Raw genomic sequence first — 27590 nt, 5'->3', positions numbered from 1 at the left:
AGGGAAACCGGAGAATTTGCGTTTATCTAAACTCCGACACGTGCCGTAACTTCCAAACGTTATTGCTTTATAGCCCTCTAGTGTCAAACATAATGAACCTGTTACCTACTGATACGCTCTACGGTGGGATAAAGTTTAAGGAAAACTATGAATAACGTTAGAAATACTCAACAGCCGACAACCATTTAGATCGTCATGAAAATTAAAACAGTTTAAAAGCAAGAATGATAATGTGTTTCCAAAAGCCGCAAAGATGTATGAAGGTGCTTTAATCGCAACTACAGGTTTCATGTCAGTACAGACGCATCTTCAGGTTTATCTGCCAAGAATACAAATAACTGTGTCAAATTTTGAAATGGTAGAAATACAGAAGCATGGTATTGATATTCAGCACACGGTGACGAGTACTCACCATGGTTATATTCTCATAACGCAGATGGACAATTACGGAGTCGTAGCTCTCTTGAAGTTGTCCCCTTTAAGGGATAAATCACGATAGTGGCTTGTCATAATAAAATTGAGTGCACCCAAAGATGTTTGCCAAAACGTACAAAACATGACTGCTGAATGAGCCAGGCCTAGAAGGAACAGGGGTAAAACTTTAATAATGAATGTCACCTTGCTGCGAACGGGAATAAAATGCCTACAAATCAACTGACGCATAGGGAAAGTACTGTAAGTAGACGGGAAATATTATCCAAAAAGTAATATTCAGTTTTGGAATCATAACGTCGAGAATGGAAGAAATCTGGAAAACAGATTACGGGGTAACACTCTGTAGGATATAAGATCCGGTAGAAATCAGTTCTACAAAACGATTGAAGTAATACTTAAAATCCTGTGTAATACGAGTACTTCCACCGTATTCCTGTCAGGTCGATGTGGTGAAAGCAGCCTGTGAAGGCTAGAAGCACACTGGAAGGCGGGTGACCACAGTGTCTAAAAGGAAAATAAAGTTTTACTTCATTTCTTTATACAACCGGTGTCTACCGGATCTTGCAGTGCATTTTAGGTGTTGTTATCCGGTAAGCTGTTTTTCAGATTTCTTCCATTCTCGACATTTTGGTCCTGTACTAGGATATTATTGAGCTGTGGCGGGGTTGCTGGCGTCGCCTTTCAAATTCCTAGAACCACTCGCTCGATCTCTCGTGTGCGTCCCTCTGGTTTGCGACCACTATGATGTTCCCTCGAGGCTGTTGATGGGGAAGGGGTGTGTTGTGGAGTAGGGTGTTGAGGAGTGTAACCGAGCGAGCGCCTTGGGCATAGAGTCCGCCGAGTGGTTGTTGGACATATTTGTGGGCCGATTTGAATCCGTGGCTGACTTCGAGTGCCGGCTTCGTGCGCAGCCTGACCAGCCAGCTTTTGGACGTGACAAACCGATGAGAGAGTTGAAGCCAGTTTCGCTGTGCTGAATTCTAAGTCACCTTTGGAACCAGCAAACTTCAGCTTCGATTCGTGAACTTCAGTTAAGTTTTGGATTTTCTTATTGTTACCTATAGGTCTGCTGCAATCATTGCGATTTCTTAACTGATCTAGTTCACCACCAGCTGGTCCTTGAATTATGGCTGTCGTTTGCTTTTCCTGAGTCGATACTGGCCTTGGTTTTTGATAACAATATTTTAAAATGTATTTCCTGAGCCAGAGCAATAACTTGTTTCTTTTGTGCTGTGGACGGAAACCCCCTCGTCACGCAGTACCTAGATGGTTGTGTTTTAGCCGACCTTCCTGCAAAACATCTTCGAGAACCAGATAAGTACCTTTTTCTTGTAATACGTCTAGGTGCCGGTTTCTAGTTTCTTTGGACATTGCAGATGTCGCCACTCTGTTACTTATATTGCCTTAGGAGGTGCCTCGGTCTCAAAATTCGCAATTTATGAGGCTATGTAATTGGGTTTGGCAGCCTAGTTTACTTTCTGGCTTTTCGCCGTCGTTGTGCCGGCGATATCTAGCAATGACAATGGTATAACGTTTGGCTAGATATTGTTGCTTTCACGTAATTAATCTTGCTGTGTAACATTTATATGATCGGTCCGCACCCAGCGAAAAGGTCCCAGGAAGGCCGGTCCTCTCGTAACCTTTCTTTGCCTTCCTATCTGGCGTAGTCGTAGCCTTCTTGGGCATAAGCCTTTTGGTGTACCCCTTGTGAGGCGGAAATTCAAACTGTTGGTTACTTAACTGAAACAGTTATTCATCAAGGCCTCTCTGTCTTCTATTTGGTCATCTTACCTAACCGAAGCTGTTATTAACGAAGGTCTGTTTATTTTCTATTTGGTTTTCATGAACGCCTGCTTGTTTGGTAATGTTACTCAACTGCTGCTGTTATTATTGAAGGTCTGCTTGTTTTGCATTTTGTAATTTTGCTCAACTCAAACTCCTATCATTGAAGACCTATCTATTTTCTGTTTCTACGGTCGCACGTTCGAATCCTGTCTCGGGCATGAATGTGTGTTTTCTGGTTTGGTAATTTTACTTAACTGAAGCTATTATCATTGAAGACCTTCCTGTTCTCTATTTGGTAATTTTACTTAAATGAAGCTGATATTGTTGATGGCTTACCTGTTTTCCATTTGATAATTTAATGTAACTGAAGCTGTTATTATTGAAGGCATGCCTGTTCCCTTTTAATTAAATTAAGAGCTATTTCATAAGCTGGATTAGCTGAAACTCTTATTAATCCAGGGATATCTGTTTAAATTACCCTCTTATTGAGATGTGATATCTTACTCAAACTGTGTTGTAATTAATTGAAATTGTAATTACCAAAGGCCTACCTGTTTCAGAGGTGTTTATGTCAATGAGCTAGTAACAAGAAATGGCACGTGATGGTACATGAGCGGTAACCTTTCGCCTTATATCCCTTTATGCATAACGGTAGCTTCCAGTTATATTTTGGATGATATTCCCGGGCACTTCTGTACTTTCTTTATGCGTTAGTTAATTTTTACCAGTTTTATTCCTCACAGCAGTGTCCTGTTCATTACTAGCTTCTCCTCGCTGTTTTATAGGCCAGGTTCATTCAGCAATCCTGCTTTGTACATTTTGACAACCATTTTAGGATGTGCTCGATTGTATTATGACCACCCTCCATTGTTGTTTGACTCTTAACGTGGATAGCTTCCCGAAAACTCCTTAGTTGTCGATCATTATTCAAATATGGCCATTGTGACAACTCGTCATTGTTTCTTGTTGAATGGCAACACTGTGTTTCTGAATTTCTACCATTTCAAAAATTTTACACAGTGATTTGTAATACTGATAGATAAATCTGAACATGCGTCTATCCTGACCTGAAATCGGTAATAGCGAATAAAGTACTATCATACAGCTATGCGGATTTTGGAAACACCTCATCATTATCGACTTTTTAATTGTTGTCATTTTTATAATTATTTTAGTTGTTATTGAGAGTTGAGTGTTGTTACTGTTATTCATAATGTCTATGAACTGTGGTTGCCCTCCCCAGAAGTTGTTTAACGAAAATTATTGAAATTACTGCCACTGAACAGAAATCAGGAATATAATACTCCATGAGGAAGTTAAAACCTACGCACATTATCATCACCATCTTTATCGTCATCATCATTATTATTATTATCACCGATTTTGTATTTATTGGTCGATGAATCCTTCTTCCTTAGAAGCCAGCAAAGAACTTTGTCAATCTGCCATCCATTCACACTCCTCCACTTCATTTTTATCATATTCGTTAGCGCCCTTGTAATTCTGGATTCACTTTTTATTCCTTCTCTTCTGCTAATAACAAAAAATCTTCTATTGTGCAGCGTATCTAGCAGCTTCTAGTCTGTGTTTTCATATTGATCCACCGCCTAGCGTACTACCACTCAGGTAGCCTGCATCTCCTTTTGGTTTCTGTTTTATGCAATGAATTGCAAAACAAAACACTTAGCTTGTGCTAACACTTGCGGGTCCCCACCAGACTTCGTCCGGAAATCCCATCAAAAAACGTAAAAATGGGTGGACTTGAAGCTACAGTAGTAAATGAAATCCATGCTTCTAATCGTAGTTTAATCTGTCAAACCAGCTGGTCGACTCATAGTGCCTTCTAAAAACGCAATCACAATAAAAGAGATGATCTTATGTCTATGGTTGTAACCCTAGAAAATGTTAGTGCACTAAATGTTGGCCATGACCAATTAATGCAACTTTCCTGATCCATTTCTCGTCAAACACATAAATTACTTATGTCTGCATCCCAATTCTTTCCTTCAGGAAGTGACTCAGCATGAAAGCGGAGGTTTTCTGGCCAATGCCCAGTTTAGCTCTCTGGCGTCGTTTGAACATCGAACAGCAGTGTTGAGTATCAGCAGAAATCAGATAACCAATAAGTTTATCATCACAATGGGGAATCACCTTCTGGATGGAGTGAAAGATACTACTGGTTAAACATAAAAATTATGAACGAAACAAAGCGGATATAAGAGGCAGAATAACTCATGTAAAGAGAGCACTTCTCGAGGAAAAAAGTTTTCTAGTAACAGAGCTAAGTCTTAGCTTGAGACAGAAATTTCTGAGACTTTATAGTAAATAATGGTACATTTCCAGGGGAAGGTCACTAAAGAGGTGTTAGTTCGCAATGTCTGGAGTACGGCACTGAATGTAAGTGACCCATGAGCTGTGGTGAAACAAGAGAAATTAAGCTTCTGAGACGTAGAGGTGCAGAAGTTCACTCATAATTAAGTGGATGCTTAAGAAATGAGGACGTCCTCTGTAGAGTCCACAAGGAAATTAATATGCCCTAAGAAACTGATTAGAAGAATGTACAGGATGATAGGACGTGAATTAAGACATCAGGTAACATCTTCCATGGATCTTTAATTACCACGTAGTAATTATCAAGTGTAATGCACACTTGATATTGACCCTGTGGTCAAAATTGGTCAGTGCTGAGAATATAGCATTCTGTTCAATTCAAAAACAGCCCCAGTGGGACCAGTAAGTCTCTTAATCAATATTTGATGGTTGTGGTCCCAAGCATTAATAAAGGAAACAATCACGAGATGGATCAAATTTCAAAAATTGACGGTATATTGACGGTATATTGACCTATTTAACTTCAATGTGATAATTTCAAAGCATTGGACCCGTCCAGAATAAAATTCACATCTATACTCTGCAAACTACTGCCAACGCAAACCACGTGGGAGAAATAACTTCCCATTGTATAACGTTACATTTCACATAGTTCCATTCTTACACTGAACAATGACTGCTGAAATGGCTATGTTTGGATTGTTATTAAGCTAATCTTGTATTCATGAAATGGTCGACTGCACTGTATTATTATAGACTGGAACTGGTAACTTTGTATGTAGGATAGTCTTTGAGAGTTGATGTCTTTATTGAAGAATGTGACGGTTGAAGGTTTTCAGTATTTTATTAACACTCTCCCACGGCTCAAACAAACTTTTAACCAATGGTGCTGCAGTGCCTTGTATAGGTCTAGTACGCACAGTTAGTCCTATTTACTATGGGTCCTACATATTTGAGCAACATTCTCGGATTGGCCTCATGAGTCCTCTGAAAGTAGCCTCATTCGTACACTGATTTAGTTTCCGTGTATCCTAGCAACGAATCGAAGTCTCTCACACGCTTTACCTAAAACTGTACCTACGTGATATTACATCTCGTACCCGAAAGTATTTGTGTGACTTGATTGTTTCCAATACGACTACTGATATAATCATACGAGGAAACGTCTTTCTATTAAGTGCCCAACTTTGCACTTCTGAACATTTAAAACAATTTGCCGGTTCATGCAGAATTTTAAAATTTTGTCAAGATCAACTTTATGATATCTTTTCACACATGATGCAATTACCTGGAAAGATGTACAACGTTTACTGTCAATATTGGCTGCCGGATTGTTCCTACCGCCTCTTTTCACTACTTACATAATATATTATTATTGTGGTAACAAGATTGGTCATTAAATAGTTAACGGGTGGCTTTCTTAAGCTTTTAAAACAAACAATAAGCACAGAGGAGTGCGCTGTGAAGTGTCAAAGGCAGAAAGAAATTCATCTGTTGTAGATCTCCAATTTCTGAAAGATATCTTTTTTCTTAACAAATTAGATCTAGTCTGGTGTACAGATGTGTATACGTTTTTCTTTGTTGCGTGAAAGGATCTGGAATAGAAATTATTTTTCAGTCACTGCTCTTAATTATTTAAAGTACTATTATCTTTTAGTTTTAAATTTGTAACAGACTTTTAACAATTTGCAGAGTTTTACAGACACCTCTCGACACCGGAAGAGGGCGTAGAGAGTCGTACGACTACACACAGTACGTCACTGCACTGGTGCGCACCGCCACCCACCTGCTTCAGCCCCCTGTCCTCCTGCGTGCAGTGCGTGGCAACGCAGCGCTGCCTGGAATGTAGCTGCGTAACGCACTAATTGGTCCCGGCAAATAAACCATCCCACCCCGCTGCCGCGTGCCTACCAAACTCCCCGTGACGCCATTAAAATTTCATTTGTGTTGCTTTATCGTTCACATCTCAATAGCAACGAGACACGTCGCTGCGGTAGGTGGTTGTTAGTGCACCGTGAGGGGAAATTCCGTATTGTCCGATGCAGTGGAAGCACCAGAGCGGAATCAGACTTACAAGTTGAGACGTCACGCTTATCTCGCACAGGTGACGTAATGACGTACCTTCTCCTTCCCTACACATATTCTTACTTATCGAAACACGGGACGTCACTTATCGAAACATGTTACTTATTTACATGTGGATCCGATTAGTGTAGATATTGTGTGGATATTCGTTAAGGGAAGGTGATACGATTAGCATCGTGATAGGTTGCAGAGGAAACTCCATCTATAAAATGACGAGAACCTAGTAATCCCTTGCAGAGGATACCTTTTTGGGTGAAAATGAAGTGACTTACTTTAAAGAAATCACATGAATTACGGAGACCAACGTACGTATGTTTCATAGTAAGGGTTCGCATTTTCACGACACAAAAAACAGCGAAATATGCGACCATTTACGACCTAAAAATGGCTTAAATATGATTTATAAAATAGCTATGACATCATATACGTTTCTTTGAAAACTGTCTGTCTAATCTTTTATGTACAATGTAATACAAAATTCACTTCTGAACAAATTGTGAAACAGTACTTACATTTTGAAGTGTTTGGAACTAACCAGCGCTTATTTTTGAAATACGCGCATGTCTCTAAACTAACACAAACTACAGTCATAACAATAACACCCATCTAAACAATGAAACATTATTCTTACTACTGCCCTCCATTCGTTTGAAGTATTCGAAATCAGTTCACACGTATTTGCTGATTTGCACTGGATCACAAGGTATATTTTCAGGTTTTCCGTTTTCAAATACCTTGGTTGTCACTGCGCATAGTTTTGTAACTGGGAAATCTCCTCCCCACGTCGCGGGACGTCACAGGAGCGTGTCCGAAAGCGGCGAGGTAACTACAGCCTACTTTGGTTCACTGTCTTCAAATCTTGTGGCATTCCCAGAACGACTGCCGCTAATTTTGCACATTGTACAATTACGGGATTCCTCTGGAGGATACTTTGTAATTAGTTGTACACTTTGTCAGCCACATTATCAAAAGCTCAACCCAACTCATTCTGCACATGTTGTACAACATCCAGGCCGTCACATATTTGAGTTCCAGCTGCTTCGTGTGATTGCTTTTGATACCACTAAAAAGCTGGAGTTGATGTATGCCAAGTTTCCACATAAGGTATCTGCAAATATCTCTCTCTCAGTTATGACAAAACTTGATTCGTCGCTATCAGCTCACCACGGATTGTCTTTATTTTGGTGTAGTTAGTGCAATAACACTCATCAGAGAGTCCCATCGTGTGAGAACAGGTTGAGGTGGATGGGCAGTGAAGGTGCTTTTTATTTGAATTTCTGCACATTTAGCGGAGCATTCACATAGCAAGAGGAACTGAATTTCTCTACACGAGGGTAATTGAATTGCACTCCTTCTGCAACTCAGCTTGTGCAAGGCAAGGGACGTATACCATACCGGGGTAGAGAATCTGATGTCCCTGGCTGCTTTAGCCATTTATGAAGCACCGCATGTTACTAGCAGCAAAACGTTGTCCCTGTTGGCACCCTCTGGCCACAGCAGCTTTACAGAGCTGTCAAACGCTATGGCAGTTGTCGAGTTGTTTACTGTCTCGAGGGCTTCACACGACAGGAAGAGCATTTCCGTAGGCCTGTCAACTTTCAGAACACCACCAACAACATATCCAACATAACGCCGACCCACATCGATAGTTTCATCCATTAACATCCAGAAATGTTGGTTCGCAACACTAATTGGTAATTTGTTGGGCACCGCCTCGTAGCATACGAATACTTATGGAAATCAGACAGCATCAAGAGTAAAGAAACTTCGACTGTTCAAATATTATCAGTTAATTGTCGAAGTACCTCTGTAGGAAGCTTCTCGCTCTCAAATTATTCTCGGGGGCCGAGAGATGACTGCAACCTGAAGTGGAAGGCTGTGAGATATTTAGCCATTCATGGAACGTATATCGAAAATCAGATTAGGCACAATAGAAGAGGATGTATTCATTGTTATTGACAAAAATGTTGTCTCTATTGAGGACGAATTTGAGTGTGACAGACTTATTTGGTCGCATATAACAGGTCTAGGTGAAATCAAGTTAATTGCTGGATGTTTTTACTGGCCACTCGATTCCGCTCTGACAGTTTTACAGTTATTTAAAGTAAGTCTACGATCAGTAGCGTACACAGATCATTCAGTATTATTTTTTACTTGGAGTCGACTTTAAATTACCGAGTATAGACTGGGACGTTTACGGATTTACTGCAGTTGGTACAGGCTGTCAGTCCGGCGAAGATCTTTTGGAGACGTTTTCCGAAAACTTTCTTGAGTAGCTTGTTCGACAGCCCACACACAATGGAAATATTTTAGACCTAGTAGCTACAAACAGGCCTGACCTAATCAACGGCTTCAGTATAGAGACAAGGTGAGTGACCATGAAGTCATCTTGACAAATTTGGTTACTAAAGTAAATAAATCAATCAAAAAGGCTTGGAGAATAATTCTACTAGAAAGGACAGATACACAGTTGTTAGCATTCCACGCACACAATGAAATGATATTATTTAGTTCTATTCAGATGGACGTCATTTATTTCTCTTTCGATGGACGTATAGAAATTATGGGCAAAGCTTAAACGCATTGTGTATCACACTCTGGAGAAGTATGTGGATCCAGGACGGAAAGACCACCGTGGCTGAACAAGCAGATTTGGAAACTGCTGAGGAAGTAAACGCTATTGCAATCCCTGTCAAAAGAGAACGCACAAATGACGATAGGCAGAATTTAATGGAAATTCGTGCGTTTGTCAAAAGATCGATGCGCGAAGCTTACAGCATCTACCACCGTCATACCTTAGCAAAAGATCTTGTCGAGAGCACGAGAAAATTCTACTCCTACATAACATTGCTAAGAAGGTCTAAGGCGTCTACCCAGTCATTCGCTGATCAGTCTGGCGTGGCAGTAAAAGATAGCAAAATCAAATCTCAAGTTTTAAATTTCACATTTAAGTTGTTCACGCAGAAGAGTCCTACAAACTTACTGTCGTTTGACCATCGCACAGACTCACGTGTGGAGCACATAGTAAGAAGCAACTGAAACAGTTGAAAGCAAATAAGTTGTCAGGTCCTGATGGAATCCCAAACAGGCTTTACAAAGAGTAATGTACAGCATTGGCCTCTTACGTAGTATGCATTTATCGCGAATCTCCCATCCAGGGCAAAGTTCCAAGCGACTGGAAGAAGGCGCAGGTGACTCCTGTTTGTAAGAGGAGTGAAAGAACGGACAAGCCAGATTACAGCTCACTACCCTTAACATCGGTTTACTGCAGAATCCTTGAAAGTATTCTCATTTCAAATATAATAAATTTCCTTGACATGGAAAATGTTTTGCCCTCAGATCAGCACTGTTTTAGAAAGCATTCTTCGTGTTAAGCGCAGCTTGCGCTTTTCCCAAATGATATCCTGTGAACTATTGATGAAGGGCAACAGTCGAATTCCGTATTCCTTAGTTTCCGTAAAGCATTTGACACGGGGCCACAATGCCGACTATTAAGGAAGGTACAAGCATACGGAATAGGTCTCAAAATATGTGAGTGGCTCGAAGACTTCTTTCGTAACAGAACGCAGTATGTTGTCCTCGACGGCGATTGTTCATCAGAGATAAGGGTATCGTCAGCAATACTCCACGGAAATGTCACAGGACAGCTTTTATTTTCTATATACACTACTGGCCATTAAAATTGCAGCACCACGAAGATGACGTGCTACAGAGGAGAAATTTAACCGACAGGGAGAGGGTGCTGTGATATGCAATTGATTAGCTTTTCAGATCATTCACACAAGGTTGGCGCCGGTGGCGACATCTGTAACGTGCTGACAGGAGGAAAGTTTCCCACCGATTTCTCATACGCAAACAGTAGTTGACCGGCGTTGCCTCGTAAAACGTTGCTGTGATGTCTCGTGTAAGGAGGAGAAATGCATACCATCACGTTTCCGACTTTGATAAAGGTCGGATTGTAGCCTATCGCGATTGCGGTTTATCTTATCGCGACATTGCTGCTCGCGTTGATCGAGATCCAATGACTGTTAGCAGAATATGGAATCGGTGGTTTCAGGAGGGTAATACGGAACGCCGTGCTGGATCCCAACGGCCTCGTATCATTAGCAGTCGAGATGACAGGTATCTTATCCGCATGGTTGTAACGGACCGTGCAGCCACGTCCCGATCCCTGAGTCAACAGATAGGGACATTTCCAAGACAACAACCATCTGCACGAACAGTTCGACGACATTTGCAGCAGCATGGACTATCAGCTCGGAGACCATGGTTGCGGTTACCCTTGACGCTGCAACACAGACAGGAACGCCTGCGATCGTGTACTCAACGACGAACCTGGGTGCACGAATGGCAAAACGTCATTTTTTCAGATGAATCCAGGTTCTCTTTACAGCATCATGATGGTCGCATCCGTGTTTGGCGACATCGCGGTGAATGCACATTGGAAGCGTGTATTCGTCATTGCCATACTGGCGTATCACCCGGCGTGATATTATGGGGTGCCATTGGTTACACTTCTCGGTCACCTCTTGTACGCATTGACGGCACTTTGAACAGTGGACGTTACATTTCAGATGTGTTACGATCCGTGGCTCTACCCTTCATTCGAATCCTTCGAAACCCTACATTTCATCAGGATAATGCACCACCGCATGTTGCAGGCCCTGTACGGGCCTTTCTGGATACAGAAAATGTTCGACTGCTGCCCTGGCCAGCACATTCTCCAGGTCTCTCACCAACTGAAAACGTCTGGTAAATGGTGGCCGAGCAACTGGCTCTTCATAATACGCCAGTCACTACACTCGATGAACTGCGGTATCGTGTTGAAGCTGCATGGGCAGCTGTACCTGTACACGCCATCCAAGCTCTGTTTAACTCAATGCCCAGGCGTATCAAGGCCGTTATTACGGCCAGAGGTGGTTTTCCTGTGTACTGATTTCTCAGGATCTATGCACCCAAATTGAGTGAAAATTTAAGCACGTGTCAGTTCTAGTATATTTGTCCAATGAATACCCGTTTATCATCTGCATTTCTTCTTGGTGTAGCAATTTTAATGGCCAGTAGTGTAGATAAATGATCTGCTGGATTGGGTAAGCAGTAAGGTGCTGCTGTTTACTCATAATGCTGCAGTGTTGGGTGACTGTAGAAGGATTCGAGAGGTTCTAGGAGCTTCAGCCTGCCACCGAGTGACCGCTACGGTCGCAGGTTCGAATCCTGCCTCGGGCATGTATGTACGTGATGTCCTTAGGTAGGTTTAACTAGTTGTAAGTTCTAGGGGACTGATGACCTCAGATGTTAACTCCAATAGTGCTCAGAGCCAATCTGTAGGATTGAAGATGTCTAAGACAAAATTTTTAGTTTCTGTGATGAATGACAGCTAGCTCTAAATATAGAAAATGTAAGTAAATGCAGATGAATAGGAACAACACAATGAGTACACCGTTAGTAGTGTGCTGCTGGAAACAGTAACGTCGAGTAAACGTCTAAGCGTTATGTAGCAAGGCAGTATGAAATGGAATGAGCATGTAAGAATGTAACAGGGAAGGCGAATGGTCGTCTTCGGTTTTTTGGGAGAATTTTAGGAAAGTGTGGTTCATGTTCAAAGGAGATTACATACAGGACACTAGTGCCACCCATTTTTGAGTCTGCTCTTGTGTTTGGGATCCCCACCATTTCGGATTAAAGGAAGACATCGAAGCAATTCAGAGGCGGGCTGCTAGAATTGTTACTGGTAGGTTCGAACAACGCTCAAGTATTACAGAGATGCTTGAAAAACGCAAAAGGGAATCACTGAAGACGACGTTCTTTCCAAGGGGCTACTGCAGAACGATTCTAGTGCCGCCAACGTATATATCACGTAAGGATCAGGAAGAGACATCAGGGAGGCATACAGACAGACGTTTTGTCCTCACTCTCTTTGCGACTGGAACAAGAAAGGAAATGACTAGTAGTACAGGGTACCCTCCGCCACACACTCTACGGTAGCTTGTGGCTCGTAGATTGAGAGGAACTCTGTGAACCGTGGATTCTTCAACCACTCCAATGGGACGTTGCGAGATGCCATTACGTCACACAAGTCTTTCAAGAATGATTGCACCGTTGAATGTGGACCTGTCTACTGGAATAAAAGTGGTTCTCTGCTGTTATTTTCGGAACTTGTCTTCACACACCTGCCTTTTTGGGGGTATTACAAAGTTGTTGAACATTAAAGCGCTCTTCAGCAGTAACTCTAACTTCACATAGTTTACAAAATAATATTTCTACGTCAGTGCTGTAGAACTTCTCTCCAAAATCACGAACAAAATCTTGCAACTGCGTACTGCGGGGCGCTCTACTTTCGGCATGTTCATCTGAGTTTATATACAAACTGAGTAGTGTGACCTGGTGTGCGACGTCTATTATATTGGAAGCCGCAGTCGTCGGCTTCGAGTTACTTTGTCGACCATGCGCAGCAATGACTTACGTCAGCGAATCAACATTGGTAGTACGCCTCTTGTCTCATAAAGCCGTGATAAATAAAAGTCTGTTGTGACTGTTGTATTTATTTGTGACAATATCACCTGGAGCATTGAGGCATGAGCAACATTTTCATGTTTTTGTGTTTTGAAAGATACGACAAATATACGCATTTTTGGCAAAAGTTGCTCGAATGGAAAGGAAAATGTGACCTGTCATGGCAAACGATGCGAAATACGACCTATTACTAAACAGATGCAAATATATATCTTGATACAATAAAAATTCATTTTTGTACACTGTAATACCTGGATTCGTACATAAACTGTAGAAAAATTCAACCGAAAGTTCAAGAAAAAAATATAACTTCGCATTAAATTCCGGACACTAGTAATGATGCATCAAATCACTTCTGTACGTAGCGTTGCTAACTTTGGATCACGGGGTTCGATTCCCGGACGGGTTGGGGATTTTCTGTGCCCGGGAACTGGGTGTTTGTGTTGTCCTCATTATTCCATCACCATTCATTAATGTAGCTAGACTGGGCTGTGTACAGATTGTGAATGTGCAGGGGCGCTGATGACCACACATTTGAGCGTACCACAAACCAAACATCATCATCAATTCAACACTAAGTGCACATTTTTGATTATGCAAAGGGAGGACGACGAAGTATGTCACAGTTCAACGTTGTGGTAGCGCTGTAAGAATTTGAAACGAGATCTGAGTGTAGCTTGCCTTTTCAGGCTGCGCTGGACAAATTCTGTATTAGAGTACTAAATGTGAATATCTGGATTTCTCTCATTCATTCTCGAAAATTTTCCAAAATAGAAGAAAACGTTTAGGAAGTGACTGCATTACGTGACATTACAAGTAAGGAATCATTAGGTCACTCGTTGATTATAAGTTCAGAAGTTATAGGGTCCCTCATGAAAGGAAATTGTGAATTGCGGCTCATTCAACCGACAATGAACTAATGAAACTACGTCGTTAGAAATGCCTGCATAAGTTTTGTCGAGAAGATCTAAATGACAGGAAGAGGATCACCAGCCAGTCATCTTCAGACATTGCACGTGTATTAGCAACCGTTACTGCTTAATCAAATACATACATTCTTTTCCATGTAAACTTCCCAGCTACGACACCATGGAGGATGTACCTAACTATTCACTGACGCTTCGTCCCCATCTGTGGGACATATCTTCGGTCACTCAGTAATGGCATGGAGGGCTTAAGAGGTCCTCGAATTTATAGAGATGTGCAGGGGCACCTCAGTTCGTCAGTAATTCTGGGAGCTTGAATGTAACTGGCTGGCGTCATTGTCCTCGATGAAATGTAATCGATCATCATTCTGTTGGTACAAAGTCGGTATCGATATTTAATTTAATTGACCCCATCTCTTTTTTATTAAAATTTGTATAGTGTTTGTAAATCTTTGTATCACTCTACAGATGTGCGTATGAAAATGCATCTTCTTTGATAAAATGCTAGTCTCACTAGGTTGTATTTCGTGATGTTCGTCTCGGAAAGCAGATTCCGCTACTGCCTATTTGTCACTGTGACCTGGACGGTAGTTCTTTTTGTGTTTAGGTAAGCAGGTATTAACACATATTTTTTGTCAGTTCAATGTATATTTTCTTACAACTGCACAGAATTTCATGTCCTCCAGGTATTGCTAGTGGAAATGTATGCCAACGCAAAAATCTGTGAAATTTGCGCCCAATATTCCGGGAAACTGCCTGCTCTCTAAGTCACGGCGTTCCTGCATTCTGAAAGCCTTAGCGCACATGAAACTTTCCGTACGCCCAAAGTGAGATGCAGTGCCGCCCTGTCCGAGCAGCATCATTGCCGCCGTGCAAATGACCACAAACGTACAAATGCTGCTGCCGGGAAAAAAAGTGACACCTGTAGTCAATATCGACGCCATTACGTCTTACATATGCATATTGCGCTGGTGCTAGTACTTTTAAAGCTTAAGTCCTGCTCTTCCTTCTGCTATGATGCATGCTTGTCCTAAAATGCAAAATCAGTTTATGAACTGTAAACTTACAAAATTGTTTTATTTATTTCTACGTAAGTTATTTTATGACATATACTCTGACCCCTTTGAAGAATATCTTACTTAATATACGATTCCACTTGGCAATGATCACAGCGATACACAGAACTGTAACTAAAAAGGAAACTGTTTATGTTTCGTAGTCACAGACAGAGAAAATGCTCTTATAGCATAAGGAGTGGGAAACGACCTATGTACAGCTTATGTCAATTATATTCTTGCCTTTTAGTTAGTACGCTTCTTCAAGTGGAAGAGAACTAATTTTAAAATTCCGTTTCATGACGTGTCTTTTTACGTTTTCAACTGTAGTTTCGAAAGATCCACTCACAAGTTAATGTTTTGTGGAAGCACTTGACACTTGATAAAGTGAATTAAGATCACTTACTACTACAGAAATATTGAGAATGCAGTTCTTGCTCGACTATATCCAGTCTCTTTCATCAGTACACTACGAAAAGGCTTCAGCTCTTCTACCAACTGGGTAGGGTGATTAGTCTTCGTGGGTCTGTAGATTGTTTCGACCCTGTACTTGGCGAACACTTCCCAGATGTAAACCACAATACTGTTAATAGAAGGGAAGGAAACGTTCTGAGTTGGCGGCGAATGTTCCTCATTATTCCTGGATGTCTCTCTTCTTCGATGGAGCGCTCGGCCCACCTCCTTACGGGAGTGAAGATTTTTGTTGAAAGCCAACCGTGAGTGATTCAGTTCATCTAATACATAGTACGGCTCATGAATTTTATTAGCCTTGTACACTAAGAATTTAATGACACTTCTTTTCTGTCTTGGTTTGTGAAAGCAAAATGCTGGATTTCTTACGTTTGTGTAGCTTTACTGCAAACGTTCGGTCCACGCATTTGAGTATTATCCAGAAAATTATGTTGCCCTTTTCTCTCCCTCATTCTCCGAAGTAAATCGTATCTTTGGGTTAATTCTGATGAAACGTACCAAGAACGTATCCAACTCCTCTTAACCGAGTGTCGATACTACAAAGGTATAATGCACGCGGTACAACGTAGCTGTTCTTTTGCAGGCTGTCTCAACTACCCATTGCTCAAATTAGTTCTGTATATCGACTACGAGCTCTCACTGAAGCGAAGAACGTCCATGAAAGAATACATTGCACGAAAAGCATTATTGTTTTACACAGAGACTATCAACAAGCAGGAAAGACGTGTTGACTACGAATGTTGATATTTTTATAAATATCGGGTATCCGACAAATAAATATTTAGAAACTATCATTGTTAGCTCTCGACATATCGAAAGAAGGATCGGTATAACGATATACCGACGGAAAAGATATCAACGTAACGGCATATAAAAATATCGGCTCCTCATGGTAAATATACTGCCGGTTTTTAAGTATTGATGTATTATTATATATTCTGTACATCAACAAGCAAGCAGTCTGCTTATCTCCCCTAGAGCAAGAATCGAAATAATAACGATGCACGTTCACGCTTGGTGGTGATAACCACTTTCCTAACAATGGTAACTACATGTAGGTGGCACAATAAACGGTGCCCGGTGAGTCCGTCATGGTCAGATATTGAATTTGTCAGGAACACTTCATGCAGACTTCGCCGTTTTTTCATTTCTGCCAACACCAGCCACGTAGCAGTGGTTGTATTGGTCTTGTCACTCAGATTTTTGTGTATAATTTTCAGCAACTGTTTTTGAAGAACCCCGGTGTGAAGAAATAGCACACTGGGTGCGTTAAAAGTTATTCTTCTCTTGTGCCACTTATGCTTGCTTCACACATTCGAAGACAAAGACTGGACGCGATGGAAGCTCAACTAGTAGCAAGATTACTTCACACAGTGAAAGTAAAATTACATTCAACTACAATTTCAAAAGAACAACTTCAAATTTTTACCGAACATTGAAAAAATGTAATGTAAAATAAAAATGTCAGCGTCGATATTGCCGTTTTGATGTTGATATTTTGATATACCAAGAGGAAAAATATCACGTTTATACATCGATAGTTTTACAAATATATCGATATATCAACACTTTTTCTGCAGACCTAGTGTTGACTGGCCGATGAATTAATTCACGACCAGATTTGGCAGCTTGAATGAATCTCTATAAAAAACCAATTCACGTGAATTTCGAATCAGATTTTGACTTTTACATATCTGCACTTGAACTGCATACTGTCCTCGTAAAAGAAGGTATACGAGCCCTGAAAAAAATGGATTCAGTTTGCTTGCATTACAAACAGTAGGGAGGTACACTTTTTCAACTTCGATTTTGTGATACGTTTCAATTGAAGCACCGACTCGGTTACGACAGATGAGCAGGTTAATGGAGCTTTGTCCTTAAGATGCACCCGAAAATTTCGACCGAAGCAGCCGCGACTGGTGCTGCTAATTTGTTTGCAACCAACTACGCTCTCTTCGTGGTTTTGTTCAGAGCAAAAGCTATTCGAGTACATACTCGACTACACACGCTCTTTCCACTACCCAAAACATTTCTGCGTGCAGTCTTCGGTGAAGCTATGCCGGAGGTGTTCTATTTCTACTTCCGGTGAAACACAAAATCACATGTGTAGTAAACTACTAGATCACTATCACGAAATTCATCGAGTTGCTACGAAATAGCCTTAAAGTGACAAACAGTAGTGCTATAATGTGCCACAGCATGTAGTTATTCATTAATGCGAGCATACCCATCCTTTGTCTGCAGTCCTAGTACTGGTAAATGTTAAAAGTGAGAATGGTTCACATTTTAAAAATCGATATCGTCCGGTCGAGAATAGTAAAGATACTTTATTTTGAATAAAATTCAACAATGTAACTGATAATGATAATATGGACTAAATAACATTCTCATTTGTTCTTGTTGCTACTGAAACTATGCCCTACGCTGAAGACGTCAGAGGAGGACAACTAGACATATTCACATGTTTTACTGATATCATGGCGGAGTAACATCTTGTTGTTGTGGTCTTGGGTCTGTAAACCATTCTGATGCAGCTCTTCTCTCTAATTTATTATGTGGAAGACTCTTCAAGACCTGTATAACTAATACAAACTACGTCCAATTGAGCATGCTTACTGCACTCAACCCCTAGTCTCCGTCTATAGTTTATATCCCCCACATCTCCTATCGCTACCAAACTGTCTCTTATTTGATGCCTTATAATGTGTACTATAAAAGGACTCCTCACATTAGTCAAGTTGTGTCACAAATTTATTTTTTCGCGAGGTTCATTCATTACCTCGTCCTTAGATATCCTATCGAAACATCTATTCTGTACCATCCTTCTGAAGAACCACATTTCACAAGCTGCTACAGTCATCTAGTCTGGTTGGTTTATTACCCACCTTTCACGTCCGTACAAGTATACATTCCAGCCATACACTTCCAGGAAAGACTTCCTAACAGCTTAAAATTCGGTGTTAACAAATTTCCCTTTTCCAGAACGTTGTTTTACATAGAGGAAGTCTACAATGAGGTAACAATAGTCATGGGATACCTCCTAACATCGTGCTGGACCTTCTTTTGCCCGGCGTAATGCATCAGCTCGACGCGACATGGACACAACAAGTTGTTGGAAGCCCCCTGTAGCAATATTGAGCAATGCTGCCACTACTCCTTTTTTCAGTCTTTTGACTGGTTTGATGCAGTCCAGCACGAATTTCTCTCTTGTGCCAACCTCTTTATCACGGAGTCGCACTTGCAACCTACGTCCTCAGTTATTTGCTAGATGTATTCCGGTTTTTCTTCCTCTACAGATCTTAACCTCTACAGATCTTTCTAGTACCATGGAAGTTATTCCTTGTTGTCTTGTCCTGTCACCCTGTCCCTTCAAATGGTTCAAATGGCTCTGAGCACTATGGGACTCAACTGCTGTGGTCATAAGTCCCCTAGAACTTAGAACTACTTAAACCTAACTAACCTAAGGACAGCACACACATCCATGCCCGAGGCAGGATTCGAACCTGCGACCGTAGCGATCGTGCGGTTCCAGACTGTAGCGCCTTTAACCGCTCGGCCACTCCGGCCGGCCTGTCCCTTCTTCTTGTTAAAGTTTTCCGTATATTATTTTCATATCCCGTTCTGCGCAGGGCCTCCTCATTCCTTAACTTGGTAGTCCATCTAACTTTCAACATTCGTCTGTAGCACCACATCTCAGATACTTAGATTTTCTTCCGTTGCGGTTTTCCCAACTCCATGTTGCACTAGCATACAATGATACGCTCCAAACGTACATTCTCAGAAATTTTTCTCTCAAACTATGTTCTATGTTTGATACTAGTACATTCTCCTTGGTCAGGATTGCTCTTTTTGTCAGTGCTAGTCTGCTTTTGACGTCCTCCTTGCTCCGTCCGTCGTTGGTTATTCTGCTGCTTAGGAAGCAGAATTATTTAACTTCATCTATTTCGTAACCATCAACCCTGATGTTAAATTTCTTGCTGTTTTCATTTTTGCTGCCTCCCAAAGCTTCCATCTTTCTTCGAGTTACACTCATTCCATATTTTGTATTCATTAGATTGTTCCTTACATTCTGCGGATAATGTGACTGGGTTGGTTCAAATGGCTCTGAGCACTATGGGACTTAACATCTGTGGTCATCAGTCCCCTACAACTTAGAACTTCTTAAACCTAACTAACCTAAGGACATCACACACATCCATGCCCGAGGCAGGATTCGAACCTGCGACCGTAGCAGTCGCGCGGTTCCGGACTGAGCGCCTAGAACCGCTAGACCAGTGACCGGGTTGTTCTAATCAGAATCGACAGCAGACCAACACCGACAACGATAGTTCAGGTTTACATACCGACGTCGCAAGCTGAAGATGAATAGATAGAGAAAGTGTATGAGGATATTGAAAGGGTAATGCAGTATGTAAAGGGGGACGAAAATCTAATAGTCATGGGCGACTGTAATGCACTTGTAGGGGAAGGAGTAGAAGAAAAGGTTACAGGAGAATATGGGCTTGGGACAAGGAATGAAAGAGGAGAAAGACTAATTGAGTTCTGTAACAAGTTTCAGCTAGCAGTAGCGAATACCCTGTTCAAGAATCACAAGAGGAGGAGGTATACTTGCAAAAGGCCGGGAGATACGGGAAGATTTCAATTAGGTTACATCATGGTCAGACAGAGATTCCGAAATCAGGTACTGGATTGTAAGGCGTACCCAGGAGCAGACATAGACTCAGATCACAATATAGTATTGATGAAGAGTAGGCTGAAGTTCAAGACATTAGTCAGGAAGAATCAATACGCAAAGAAGTGGGATACGGAAGTACTAAGGAATGACGAGATACGTTTGAAGTTCTCTAACGCCATAGATACAGCAATAAGGAATAGCGCAGTAGGCAGTACAGTTGAAGAGGAATGGACATCTCTAAAAAGGGCCATCACAGAAGTTGGGAAGGAAAACATAGGTACAAAGAAGGTAGCTGCGAAGAAACCATGGGTAACAGAAGAAATACATCAGTTGATTGATGAAAAGAGGAAGTACAAACATGTTCCGGGAAAATCAGGAATACAGAAATACAAGTCGCTGAGGAATGAAATAAATAGGTAGTGCAGGGAAGCTAAGACGAAATGGCTGCAGGAAAAATGTGAAGACATCGAAAAAGATACGATTGTCGGAAGGACAGACTCAGCATATAGGAAAGTCAAACAACCTTTGGTGACATTAAAAGCAACGGTGGTAACATTAAAAGTGCAACGGGAATTCCACTGTTAAACGCAGAGGAGAGAGCAGATAGGTGGAAAGAATACATTGAAAGGCTCTATGAGGGTGAAGATTTGTCTGATGTGATAGAAGAAGAAACAGGAGTCGATTTAGAAGAGATAGGGGATCCAGTATTAGAATCGGAATTTAAAAGAGCTTTGGAGGACTTACGGTCAAATAAGGCAGAAGGGATAGATAACATTCCATCAGAATTTCTAAAATCATTGGGGGAAGTGGCAACAAAACGACTATTCACGTTGGTGTGTAGAATATATGAGTCTGGCGACATACCATCTGACTTTCTGAAAAGCATCATCCACACAATTCCGAAGACGGCAAGAGCTGACAAGTGCGAGAATTATCGCACAATCAGCTTAACAGCTCATGCATCGAAGCTGCTTACAAGAATAATATACAGAAGAATGGAAAAGAAAATTGAGAATGCGCTAGGTGACGTTCAGTTTGGCTTTAGGGAAAGTAAAGGGACGAGAGAGTCAATTCTGACGTTACGGCTAATAATGGAAGCAAGGCTAAAGAAAAATCAAGACACTTTCATAGGATTTGTCGACCTGGAAAAAGCGATCGACAATATAAAATGGTGCAAGCTGTTCAAGATTCTGAAAAAAGTAGGGGTAATCTATAGGGAGAGACGGGTCATATACAATATGTACAACAACCAAGAGGGAATAATAAGACTGGACGATCAAGAACGAAGTGCTCGTATTAAGAAGGGTGTAAGACAAGGCTGTAGCCTTTCACCCCTACTCTTCAATCTGTACATCGAGGAAGCAATGATGGAAATAAAAGAAAGGTTCAGGGGTGGAATTAAAATACAAGGTGAAAGGATATCAATGATACGATTCGCTGATGACATTGCTATCCTGAGTGAAAGTGAAGAAGAATTAAATGATCTGCTGAATGGAATGAACAGTCTAATGAGTACACAGTATGGTCTGAGAGTAAATCGGAGAAAGACGAAGGTAATGAGAAGTAGTAGAAATGAGAACAGCGAGAAACTTAACATCAGGATTGATCGTCACGAAGTCAATGAAGTTAAGGAACTCTGCTACCTAGGCAGAAAGAAACCAATGACGGACGGAGCAAGGAGGACATCAAAAGCAGACTCGCTATGGCAAAAAAGGCATTTCTGGCCAAGAGAAGTCTACTAATATCACATATCGGCCTTAATTTGAGGAAGAAATTTTTGAGGATGTACGTCTGGAGTACAGCATTGTATGGTAGTGAAACATGGACTGTGGGAAAACCGGAACAGAAGAGAATCGAAGCATTTGAGATGTGGTGCTATAGACGAATGTTGAAAATTAGGTGGACTGATAAGGTAAGGAATGAGGAGGTTCTACGCAGAATCTGAGAGGAAAGGAATATGTGGAAAACACTGATAAGGGGAAGGGACAGTATGATAGGACATCTGCTAAGACATGAGGGAATGACTTCCATGGTACTAGTGGGAGCTGTAGAGGGCAAAAACTGTAGAGGAAGACAGAGAGTGGAATACGTCAAGCAAATAATTGAGGACGTAGGTTGCAAGTGCTACTCTGAGATGAAGAGGTTAGCACAGGAAAGGAATTCGTGGCGGGCCGCATCAAACCAGTCAGTAGACTGATGATCAATTCTGTAATGAAAACATGACTTTTAGATAGCGCCCTCATGTTCAAACTTAATACCTACGGAAAATGTTATCTAAAAGGAAAATTTTGGTGGTTTATGATGATATTTACACCTGAAGTTTCAGACAGCTGCCATTGCAGATATTTCTTCAACAAGTTTTAGCATTACTGACCATGAAAGTTGTTTGAATAGTTACGTTATTCAGAAAGCCTTCAGAAGGAAATACCAGAATAATTACACTAATTCCTTTATTCATCATCTTTTATCAGTGTGCAGATTAGTGATAAAGAATATTGAAACATTTTTAAAAGCTTTACGAAATTTGTGGTAAGGTCTTATGGGACCAAACTGTTGAGGTCATCGATCCCTAAGCTTACATACTACTTTAACTTACGCTAAGGACGACACACACACCCATGCCCGAAGGAGGACTCGAACCTCCGACGGGGAGAGCCGCGCGGACCGTGTCAAGACGCCTCAGATCGCTCGGCTATATCGCGCGGCTGTCGAAGTGTCAGAGTGTGGTGTAAAATAAACAGCTAAAGTATCATACTGAAATCGTAATTACCATGATAGTAAAAATAACAGATGTGTATGTGTACTTGAATGATAACTGTGAATCATAGCGTGAGCTATAAATGGAAAATATGGAAACAAAGCAAAAGCACCAGCGTCGGAATACTTAAATCTGAGTCAAGAAAATCGTTACAGCAAGTCCTCTGTGTCAAACAATGAATCTTTTCACTTAATAAGTGTGTACTTCGAAGACTTGTTGTCAAGTCTTCCAAGTACACACTACACAAAAATAAAAAACTTTCACGGAATCCAGATATTCATGGCCTACCATGCATCGACGTAACGAAAAAAATGCCAAATTTAAACAGATGCAAAATCTCCAAGATTGGCGATCTTTTACAGAAGCTCGAAATGCGAGATGTTCATAATAGTTTCCACAACGAAATTTTGTGTCGAAACCTGGCAGAAAATCCAAAGATATTCTGGTCGTATGTGAAGTATGCTAGCGGAAAGATACAATCAGTACATTCTCTGCGCGATAGCAATGGAGATACTATCGAAGATTGTGCTACCAAAGCAGAGTTACTGAACACAGCCTTCCGAAATTCCTTCACCAAAGAAGACGAAGGAAATATTCCAGAAATCGAATCAATAATAACTGCTAGCAAGAGTAACATGAAAGTAGATATCCTCGGAGTAGTGAAGCAACTTAAATCACTTAATAAAAGCAAGTCTTCTGGTCGAGACTTTATACCAATTAGGTTCCTTTCAGAGTATGCTGATGAAATAGCTCCATACTTCGCAGTCATATACAACCGTTCGTTCGACGAAAGATCCGTAACGAAAGACTGGAAACTCGCACAGGTAACCAATATTGAAGAAAGGTAATAAGAGTAATCCACTAAATTACATGCGCACATTATTACCGTCGATATGCAGCAAAATTGTAGAACATATACCGTGCTCGAAATTACGAGTTACCTCGAAGAAAACGGTCTATTGACACACAACCAACACGGATTTAGAGAACATCGTTCTTGTGAAACACAACAAGCTCTTTACTCGCACCAAGTGTTGAGTGCAATTGACAAGGGATTTCATATGGATTTCGTATCTCAGAATTTCCGGAAGGCTTTTGACAGTGTGCGGCACAAGCGGCTTGCAGTGAAAATTCGTGCTTATGGAATATCGTCTCAGTTATGTGGCTGGATTCGTGATTTCCTGTCAGAGAGGTCACAGTTCGTAGTAACTGACAGAAAGTCATCGAGTAAAACAAAAGTGATTTCTGGCGTTCCCCAAGGTAGTGTTATAGGCTCTTTGCTGTTCTTTACCTATATAAACGATGTGGAAGACAATATGAGCAGCAGTCTTAGATTTTTTGTAGATGACGCTGTCGTTTATCGACTAGTAAAGATATAAGGAGATAAAAGCAAATTGCAATTGGTTTAGAAAAGATATCTCTATGGTGCGAATGGTGAGATGAATACACTAAAGAGATTCGGAAGGATGTAGCTTGAAATAGGTACTGGGAGATGAAGAAGCTTGCACAGGATAGAGTAGCATGGATAACTGCATCAAACCAGGCTCTGGACTGAAGACCACAATAACAACAACATGGTGCGAAAATTGGCAATTGATCCTAAACACCGAAAAGTGTGAGGTCATGCAAATGGGTACTAGAAACAATCTTTTAACCATTGGTTACACGACAAATCAGTCAAATTTAAGGTCGTAAATTCAACTAAATACACTACTGGACATTAAAATTGCTACACCAAGAAGAAATGCATGATGTGATTACATTTTCACGCAATTTGGGTGCATAGATCCTGAGAATTCAGTAACCAAAGCAACCACCTCTGGCCATAATAACTGCCTTAACACGCCTGGGCATTGAGTCAAACAGAGCTTGGATGGCGTGTACAGGTACAGCTGCCCATGCAGCTTCAACACGATACAGTTCGTCAAGAGTAGTTCAAGAGTAGTGACTGGCGTATTGTGACGAGCCAGTTGCTCGGCAACCATTGACCAGACTTTTTCAATTGGTTAGAGATCTGGAGAATGTGCTGGCCAGCGCAACAGTCGAACATTTTCTGTATCCAGAAATGCCCGCACAGGACCTGCAACATGCGGTCGTGCATTATCCTGCTGAAATGTAGGGTTTCTTGGGGATCGAATGAGGGTAGAGCCACGGGTCGTAACACATCTGAAATGTAACGTCCACTGTTCAAAGTGTCGTCAGTGCGAACAAGAGGTGACCGAGACGTGTAACCAATGGCACCGCATACCATCACGCCGGGTGATACGCCAGTATGGCGATGACGAATACACGCTTACAATGTGCGTTCACCGCGATGTCGCCAAACACGGATGCGGATGCTGTAAACAGAACCTGGTTTCATCCGAAGAAATGACGTTTTGCCATTCGTGCACCCAGGTTCGTCGTTGAGTACACCATCGCAGTCGCTCTGGTCTGTGATGCATCGTTAAGTGTAACCGCAGCCATGGTCTCCGAGCTGATAGTCCATGCTGCTGCAAACGTCGTCGAACTGTTCGTGCAGATGGTTGTTGTCTTGCAAACGTCACGATCTGTTGACTCAGGGATCGAGACGTGGCTGCACGATGCGTTACGGCCATGGGGATAAGATGCCTGTCATCTCGACTGCTAGTGATACGAGGCTATTGGGATCCAGCACGGCGTTCCGTATTACCCTCCTGAACCCACAGATTCCATAGTTTGTTAAAAGTCATTGGATCTCGAACAACGCGGGCAGCATTGTCGCGATACGATAAACCGCAATAGCGATAGGCTACAATCCGACCTCTATCAAAGTCGGAAACGTGATCTCATTCCTCCTCCTTACACGAGGCACTACAACAACGCTTCACCAGGCAACGCCGTTCACCTGCTGTTTGTGTATGAGAAATAGGTTGGTAACTTTCCTCATGTAACCACGTTGTAGGCGTCGCCACCGACGCCAACCTTGCGTGAATGCTATGAAAAGCTAATCAAGTGCATATCATAGCATCTTCTTCCTGTTTTGTGAAATTTCGTGTCAGTAGCACGTCATCGTCGTGGTGTAGTAATTTTAATGGCCAGTAGTGTACCTAGGAATTACAGTTACGAACAACTTATATTGGAAGGAACACACAGAAAAACCAAAGACTGCCTTTTATTGGCAGGACACTTAGAAAATGTATCTACTAAAGAGACTGCCTACACTACGCTTGTCCGCCCCCTTTTTAGAATACTGCTGCGCGGTGTGGTATCCTTACCAGATAGGACTGACGGAGTACATCGAAAAATTATCGCGAAATAGGAGAGGGAGCGTCACTGAAATTATACAGGATTTGGGATGGACATCATTAAAGCAAAGGCGTTTTTCGTTGCGGAAAAATCTTTTTACGAAATTTCAGTCACCAACTTTCTGCTCCTAATGCGAAAATGTTTTGTTGACGACGAATTTTCTTAGGGAGAAACGATTACCATGATAAAATAAGGGAAAGATATAGGTGTTAGTTCTTTCCGCGCGCTATACGAAAATTGTGAAAGTGGTTCGATGAATCCTCTGGCAGGCACTGTGATTTGCAGAGTATCCATGTAGATGTAGAGATCCTAGTCTCTGTTCATGCAGTACGTAAGAGACTGAAAGAGATATAAATGAGAAGCCGAAACTGGACTTCTAAATAAAATAATTTCTCAACACATACGGCACTTTGGCATATATATGTTGTGTGTGAGTGTGTGTACATGTGTCACTTAACGAAATGAAATTTTGTTCTTGTGAAGAGGTCATGGCTGTTTGAAACTAATATCGCTGACAAGGCGTTACACTCGTTTCCTGTCTGTTAGGACATTTTGACGACTACTTTTCATACGCTGTGTTACGTGCCTGCGAGTGGTACTCTATTGGTCCTGTATCCCTTGGACACTCCAAGCTGATACACCAACCCGTCGGGGAACTTCATCCAAGGTATGTTCGAGGATCGTCCATAGCCAACAGTTCTTTTCTTTCTGTGGCGACTGCACGTCGATCCATGTTACTGCAGTGATTCCATGCAGTCACGTGGCACATACTGCCCTCTTCACTGCCGTGGTTTGCGGTGGAGTGTCACTCCACATCCTAGTACTAGTTTAAGAAAACGTGTACAACGCTTCAGAGCTACAAGCACGTTCATTTAAGGGACTTGCTAGTACTGTATTTTGTCTAGTATGCTTACATTGTCAGTAGCGGAGATACTCGTCGTTTTAACGTTCCTTTGACGATTACAACCAAACCGTAGAACAAAGGGTAGGGATACCTATGGAATAGCCGTCTCTTCAGTTCCTGCCCCAGATTAAGGGTCACCTGATGAGCACGGTATTACTCTCAAAACCAGCTGTCCTGCTCTGAACAGAGTGCCGCATGCCTCAGCAGCCGCGGTGGGCCAACCGCTTCACTGGATGCGCGCGGTGGCTCTGTTAATTACGAAGCGGAGCCAGACAGCTCCCGGTGTGCAGCATTCTGCAGATACGAGATAGGCGGTACCGGATTCTCGCCTCCTGCTATGTTCCTTTCTCCTGTTGTCTCTCATCAAACATAACAGCAGAATCTG

This window comes from Schistocerca nitens, chromosome 6 (assembly GCF_023898315.1).
Source record: "Schistocerca nitens isolate TAMUIC-IGC-003100 chromosome 6, iqSchNite1.1, whole genome shotgun sequence".
NCBI lineage: Eukaryota > Metazoa > Arthropoda > Insecta > Orthoptera > Acrididae > Schistocerca > Schistocerca nitens.
Note: the sequence above shows the minus strand (reverse complement) of the source record.